Source organism: Amphimedon queenslandica, unplaced genomic scaffold (genome assembly GCF_000090795.2).
Source record: "Amphimedon queenslandica unplaced genomic scaffold, v1.1 AMPQUscaffold_13459, whole genome shotgun sequence".
NCBI classification, from domain to species: Eukaryota; Metazoa; Porifera; class Demospongiae; order Haplosclerida; family Niphatidae; genus Amphimedon; species Amphimedon queenslandica.
In genome coordinates this window covers 171,853-180,343 of record NW_003546305.1, presented here as the reverse complement: position 1 = coordinate 180,343, position 8,491 = coordinate 171,853, and the positions used below count along the sequence as shown (strand labels likewise).

At 33.4% G+C, this 8,491-nt stretch overlaps 1 long non-coding RNA gene across 1 annotated transcript; it reads right to left on the bottom strand.

Annotated features, from left to right (window-relative positions):
• Window positions 1–6,465: 6,465 nt before the first annotated feature.
• LOC109581133 (uncharacterized) lies at window positions 6,466–6,962 on the bottom strand. Its single transcript, XR_002184526.1, has 3 exons — window positions 6,877–6,962; window positions 6,764–6,825; window positions 6,466–6,520 (listed from the first exon to the last, which is right to left on the bottom strand). It is a non-coding gene; the product is annotated as an uncharacterized LOC109581133 (long non-coding RNA).
• Window positions 6,963–8,491: the final 1,529 nt, after the last annotated feature.

The following is an 8,491-nucleotide window of genomic DNA, read 5'->3' as shown; positions in this document are numbered from 1 at the left end:
TGAGGTGTGGCTGCTTCAATCATAATCCATGAAAATAAAAACCATGAATAGGTCAGGAACTTCCAAACCACAAAAGTTTTTTGCCACTAAACTTTCCGCACGTATGATAGCTGCTTTCTTAACTTTCTTGCTGCTAGAGAAGTATCTGGACAACAAATGAATCTTATCCTGCGACAAGAAAGCTGGAGAATTGCTCACATTTCATAGCATGAATAGTCGCCATTTTGTTGCAATCACACTGAAATCAATGAAAATATTTCATCAGAATACTACCGCATTAGATTACTGACATTTAAATAGATAGTAGTGCACACATTGGGTGTGACCAGAATAGGCGTGACTATAAACATACATACATACATGCATACATACAGAAGAGTCTCGCTTAAGTGGGGCTCACTTTTGCTAATCCCGATGAATAACGTGGTTTATAATGGAACTTTTCCCAATTGACACCATGAACAAGTTCCACTTTTTCCTTATTACATCTGTAATAGAAATTTCTGGAACCGTGTGAAACAAATAGGTCAGTAGGCCAATTCCTGGCCTTTCTCTTAGACAAGGTTTAGAGCTTTGCTTGTGGTACTTTTGGAGTCCTCTGGTCAAGATGAAGTCTTCTAAGAAGTCTGGTAAGCATAGGAGCTCATTTTCCCGCTACAGCAAGGTTGTAAAATTCGTGGCAGCCCTTTTGTTTGGGGGTAATCCTACTAAGTGACGCTACTGTGTTACTAATTGTTGGTTGTATATATAGCTTATTAAACAAGCTAGGAAAACTGTGTTGTGTGACTCAACTTTATCTTTACATCGGTTCAATACATCTTTATTTGTAATTTCTACAAGTTATTCCTCTGGAGGCACACCACTATCTGCATTTATAGCATTAGATGAGCAAGAAGAAACTATTCTTCAAGGTCTTCAGATGATTTAAATAATTTGATCCAAAAAAAGCATTTTATAATCATGGTGTAGATTTAGGCCCAATTGTTATTATGACATATGATTGTATGGCTACTTGGCCTAGTACTAAAATCCTGCTTTGTGTTTCCGTTTTTGCAAGCTTAATGGACTTGGTTGCATGATGGACAAAATCATGTTTCCAATGATGATTGTCCTTTTCGAATGGCAAGAACAAAAAAGCTGGTCTATGCTGAATCAGAAATGAAGCTCATTTCATTATGGGAGCAATTCAAAATTTGTAAACTGGTTAAGAGGGTGGTCTATAATCATCTCTTTAATCATGTCAGCTGTAGAATTTTACCTTCACAAATCGGTTTCAGGCCCTCTCGCTTCACTATTCAACAAGTCTTACTCATGTTATCTGATATGTACAGTGCTTTAGACAAAAAGAGTTCTGTTGACTGTGTTTATCTTGATTTTTGTAAGGCATTTAACTCTCTCACACTAAACTTCTCACCAAACTATGGTCTTTTAAAGTCACAGGAGACTTTTTGGGATTGGTTTTGAGTATATCTCACTAGTCAGAGTCAGTGTGTGTCTATCAATGGGTCTACCTCTGGTCTCCTGGAAGTAAGTTGCTCAAGGCAGTGTTTTAGGTACCCTTCTATTTGTGCTATTGATTTATGACCTAGCGCTCTCCTCTGCCTCCAAGATTTTCTTATTTGCAGATGACTCTAACTACCTTCACGTTGTTCGGAGTGTAGCTGACTGCTCTGACCTCCAGGACAGCCTTAATTATGCTTTACAGTGGAGTATTGACCAGAGCCTTGGATTGAACATTCTCGAAACCAAATATATCAGTTTCCACATGGGCCTTACTCCCTCTCACAGTTTTCCCTATGCTATTGATAGTTTTACAATTCCTCAATATGATGTTGGAGACCTGGGTGTATATCTGTAACGAGATTCTTCATGGTCTTCTACAATTCTTAAATCGTCTCCTAGGCTTACAAGGTCCTTGGTGTACTGAAGGGGTCATTTAGTTGTTGTAATGTATGAGTCAAGAGGAGATTGTAGTTATCCCTTGTACGCTCCATCATGTCCTATGATTCTCAGCTATGGCGTCCCTCTCTCATAAAGACATGTTTCCTAGTTGAAGGTGCAGTGGAGAGCTTCCAAATACATACTTTCAGACTACCAGTCTAACTGTAAAACCAGACTCACCAAATTGGGTATTTTGCCTCTTATGATGTATTTTGAGTATTGAGGCATCAGTTTTGTTACTACGCAGTCTGAAGGACAAGGAGAGCTCTTGCTCAGACTCTTTTCATGTATTGCCATTTGCTACATTTAATGAATCTAGCAGAAGTTCAGATCATCATGCTAAACTACGTCATATATCATCTCCCTCTTCTCAAACCTCTTCTTCCTACTTCACCCTAGCTGTGAAATTTGCTACCTACTTTTGATCTCTTTCTATTTTCTGAAACTAATTGCCTCAAGCTTAAGTCATGTAGCTATTTTTCTTAGTAATGTTCCATGTTCCAACCATTTTTTGTGTCACTGCTGTCCGTGCTCCTATAACCTTTCACCATCAAATCTGGAACATTTTTATTTATTTTTATTTAGGCTCTTTGATTATGTTCACTGAGATCATGAAGGTCCTATATATTTTATTTAACTCATTTCTTTACTCCCTTTCTCCCGCCTTGTAAAGTTATTATTATTATTAACATTATTATTGTTGTTTAAACTACATGTACACTTACATTAAAATACATGTACATTGTAGTTGCATCGAAGACATAAAAGGCTTGGTCTAATGAGTGACTATACTGTGACAACTTCTTCTCGCACATCCCTTTTCAACTGATGATTTACTATGATGAGCTGGAGATTTATAATCCCTATGTAAAAGACTCAAATGGGTTAATATTGTTTATTTGCAAGGTTTCTACCATGTGATTTGTCTGGGTTTTCTACTATGAAATTATTACATTTAAGTTTTACTTTGTTTTGTAATTTTTTATTTTATGATACACTTATTATTATATTATTATTTTGTTTAGGTTGTATTTATTTTAATATTTATTAAATTTAAAATTTTAATTAGCCATAATAATTCTGTTTCATGTTACGGATATAAAAGAGGTTTGCAACTTCTATTAAAACTGCCATGCATGCCTAATTAATCACTAGCCATAACTGTGTCCTTCCCGCGAAGTGTTGATCCATTCTTTTTGTTTTATTGTATTCATTTTGTCTTTTCTATGTAGTTCTTAAATACATTCTGCTTACCTTTCTTCTTTTTTTTAATTTTTAATTTTTTTCTTGTTTAATTGTTTGTTTTTTACAAAAATGTATTTCTATTAATTATAATATATTTAAACTTATTTAAGTTTTCTTTTCAATTTTTGAATTGTTTTTATTTTATTTTACAATAAAATTAAAGATTATTGTAAATTGTATTACTGTTATTTTATTTCCTTTTGTAAATATTTTGTTATTTATTTTGTTTTATTAATTAATTTTTAATTCTTTTATTTATATTCTTGAGTGTCATTAGTACATGAGGCATGTACAGCCTGTTGTAAAATAGAAAAGTGGATGCTTTAGGCTCGTGTACGCAATCATTTCTTACCTCTATTATCATCTGAATATGTTAGGGAAAAGAAACTTTGAAGATGTGGTATTGAACAAAAACGGTAAAAGCAACTTAATGATAATAAAATTAAAATAACTGTACATGCTGAAAAAAATTAACAATGTAGCAAAAAGCACATTATCGGAACAACAAAAATAAAATATGGATATTTGAGCATTTTGGAAATGGAAAGTCCTTATTGTATGCGATTATTATCTTGTGACAATATATGGTGGAAAATTATGAGGATAATAAATTATGAATCATTCTGTTCTTTATTCATTTTTCTGCATGAATACATGACTCTGCATTTCAAAACATTTTTTATTTGTACATGTATATTATGTTTACAGGTACTGCTTAATGTTTGAAATCTTTTCCTTTTTGGTGTTTTTCTGACACTTTAAATGCTGAAATGCATGATGTCTAGACTTCTACATAAAAGCATTTTGCTAATGAACCTTTTTTTCCTCTTGCTGTAATAATAAATAATCTGTAGTTTTTTTTGGTTTCCTTTCTTTTTTCTTTCCTTTATTTCCTTCTCTTGTTGCAATTTCCCCTATCCTATACTCTACAGTTTACAGATATTTTTTAAAAAGGGTTTGTATCTTAACATACTTCACTATACTTAAGTGCTATATGCATTCTCTGACTCTAACTCTGGTATGTCCTCAACTTGCTTACTTCACTTATTCAGTCTTTTCCTAGTGACATATTTTATTCGTAAAGAGGACTCTTTAACATTCTTCTGATGGTATTAAAGTGCTGATGTTGATTTTATGGTACTTGAGACACTGAATATACAAGCAAATAAAAAATTTCTTCTATAAATATAAAAAAGTAGGGTTGTCAAAAAATAAATGAAACAAGGGGGTTGAGTTGAATCATAATAATAATTATTATTTCAATTAATAATAATAAAGGTTAATTAATAAAAAATAATAATTCTAAAAAATAATACATAAATTTCAACCCTACTTTGCAGAATATGCCAATAATCAGACTACAATATAAATTAATGAATTTAAATTATTTATACCTCTGTACTTAGTGATTGCCTTAATACATTGCTATGAGTATGATGTAAATTAAGTATTCTGATAAATAAAAATCAGAATTTTTACCTAGCATTGATTGAATAAATTACTGTCATCACAAGTGAAAATTCTAAACTACGGATGATTAGTTTGCTATTGCATTCTTTAATTTTTGTGATGCATTACCATAAAAATTAATAAAATTAAAATATTAATGTATACTTGTTAGTTTGATTTTAAAAGTAAAAGCATGGATGCATGTCTTTACTATATATACATTTTTAAAATTTTGATCTGATTATGTTACATTGTTAGGAATTGTCAGTAAGGCCAACTTGCACACTTGCATAGGCTGGAACTAAGCAGTTGGGTTGTCATTCTTTCATTAAACTTTGTCAAGTTAAAAGAATCAGTAATCCTTCATTAAATGCTGCAAAGTAGTGTTGAAATTTATGTATTACTTTTTAGAATAATTATTTTTATTAATTAACTTTTATTATTATTAATTGAATTAATAATTATTATTATGATTGAACTCAACCCCCTTGTTTCTTTTATTTTTTGACAACCCTACTTTTTCTTATTCATAGAAATTTTTTTATTTACTTGTTTCCATACTTTTTATTCAATTTGTTAATTATTGTTATATTTATATCAGTATTATGTTTATTGATATTAATTAACTAGGTTTGAAAATCCATTACAGAATATTTAATAAAACTTCTGCAAGATATTAATTTTTGGCTACTTCTGCATACACAAAATAAACATACCACATCTAGAAACTTGAAATTTGAAATAATAATCCAATTCATAGCTAATTAATTATTTATGTGATGTAATATCCTGTTTTGGTTAATAATCTTTAATAACCATGCCTGATTTCCCACTCAACTACACTTTGTCCCTGAGCAGTACAGTCCTTACTTTAAAGTTTAGACCTTAGTCAATTTGCAATCAGGCATCAGACTACTTTTCAATATTTGTTAGTCATACTTTGCAAGCAAAAAGTCAGTTTATCCAACTCTAGCTTATACACTATATATACTTGTATGTATTTTTTTATAGTATGAGTAGGTCACCAAGCCCAAATCCGGATGGGAGAGAGAAAGATCCCATTCTGCCTCCTGGAGGAGATCCGGCAATCCCTCCTGGAGGAGCTCCAGCAATCCCTCCTGGAGGGGCTCCAGCAATACCTCCTGGAGGAGCTCCGGCAATCCCTCCTGGAGGGGCTCCAGCAATCCCTCCTGGAGGGGCTCCGGCAATCCCTCCTGGAGGGGCTCCGCCAGTCCCTCTTGGAGGTGCACCCGTAGTCCCTCCTGGAGCGGCTCTGGGAGCCAGTCTTGGAAGTGCACCCGTTGTCCCTCCTGCAGGGGCTCCAGCAGTCCCTCATGCAGGTGCACCTGAAGTCCCTCCTGCAGGGGCTCCAGCAGTCCCTCCTGCCCCAGCACTGCCTTTGCTGCACCAGCAAAGGCAGCTCATTATTGCCAAATTGAGGGCTGTCAATAGACAAATTGTAAGTCTTTACTATGATGTACTAAATTATATTCCATAATAGTATCTCAATCTACCAAGAAGACCTGGCAGGGGCAGGGATAGGGGAAGGAGGCCAAGACCCCAAGTTGGAACAAAAAATTATAACTTTTACTAACTACATGTATCATAACTTTATTATAATAATAAATGTAGACATAATAATAAAATAATAAAAATGTCAATAAAAAATGCACCAGCGTTAAGCCAAGATTAAAATACATTAGCAATGCACAGTGTTTGACTAGATAAAAATGCTCCAATGCTTTAGTTTCTATTAATCTTCCTAGAAGAAATATACACATTATTATGTTAATGCATGATTTAAGAAATAAATAGTACCTAAGTAGCCATTAACATAGACATATTGATTACGTACATGAACATGCACAGTGTTGTCATTCATAATCTACAAAAAAATAAAGACAAACATCTTTTAATTTGCTTACTAATTCTATACTGAATTAAGATTTTTTATGAGACTTGCATTGAGCAAATTCATATAAATATAGAACACATGAATACTTTCCAATGTGCAAACAATTGTTGTTTGTTACTGAGAATATGCATGCACATACTATTATTATAATAAACTAACAATCATCAACGAAAGATACGCTGGCAAACAATAACTTATAGTGAGAGTACTTACTGTGGCCATGCTTATAATGACATACCCATCAAACGAATATAGATGTAACCTTGAATCATACCCTATAACAAAATACATAAGATACTTTGGAATCTCACAATATTTAATCTTACTACATATTCCATTCCTTAGACTACAGTAATATAAAACCTATGCAGGCACCTCCTGCAGTGTGATAAAACTACTCATCAAGGACCTACAATAAAACATTAAGTTCCAATTAATAATGAAATAAATTTAGTTACAACAATCAAAATCCTGAACTGCCTTTGCACATTACAATATCAAGCAATGAAAATATTGCTGAATCATCAAATCCTTTTCAGCTGTCATTACCTGTAAAGCATAGTAACATAAACACATCAAATGCAAGCAATGTAAACACGTCGGCTAATAAAAACAATAGTACAAACAGTAATGGTGAACAAACTTTATTACCAATCACATGGAACTTTTGTATTCCTTGTAACTCCATTATAGTACATATGTACTGACAACAATATTTTTTGTTAATGTGAACATGCACATATTTACAACAATCATCAACAACAGATGCGCAACATCAGCTGGGAAGCATTTAATATGCGCACAGCATTGATGGCAGCATCATTCAAATGCGCAACATCAGCCGGCAGGCATTAACTTAATAATGCACACAGCATTGATGGCAGCATTATGTGCAACATCAGCTGGCAAGCATTTACATATATGTAACGCACACAGCATTGATGGCAGCATTGACATGTATGATGATCATTAATATATGTACCAAATCACTGTTTGAATGATACTACATGTATAATGAGAACTTTTATTGTTACTCTAAATTTTTCTTGTCCTTCAAAATTTGTCAGCAGCGCCCTTGATTTATTAGCACCTGATATTTGTTATAAACATGTAGTACAAGCCACAAACAAGATCGGGAATTGATGACAGCTTCCTCCCTTCCTAACCCTCTGTCCTACATAAATGATAGTCACACAAAATTGAATCAATGCTAAACTCTAATGAACAGTAAACCTCTTTCACACCCTCTCCCTGTCCATTATAGCAACAAGTAATCAATATTCACTGTTATACATTGATTAATCTCACATCCTGAATGCAGTTTGATCACTTGATACTGAGCAGTAATGGGTGGATATGCACCTGGTTTTCACACACACTCACATTGCACATGCAGTGAAATAAAAGTCACATTAAACAACCAATGTTTTAAAGATGATGGACCTCCCATTCACCATACCCACTTTCCATCAACAATCAATGCTCTAAGAAATATTAATAGACTTAACTGCTTGGAAATGATTAGTACCAACATGCTTCAAGTACAAAGCAGGTGTAGTAGTATCACAAGGAATGCCATACAACTCCTGGGTTCCATATCTAGCCTAGCCAACAAAAGTAAGAGTGAGTGAATATGAATATATTGTTATACCTAATAATGCTGTTAGTGTAATAATCTCTGTGTCAGTCGCCCACACATAATTTTTATACATTTTTGACTTATTTATGTAATCATATATGCTTGAACATCTGGTTGCACTTAATGTACTATTAAACAATTCTTCAAAGTTTGGCATATTACTAACAATTGCTCTACGTAATTTATAATGCTGAGAAATGGACCCAGTAATGAGATATGAAAGGGCATAAAATAAACAGTTCCCATCACCAGGGACATCAAGAGTACTATTAGGAACTCTTTCATCTGACAATGGTGTTGTG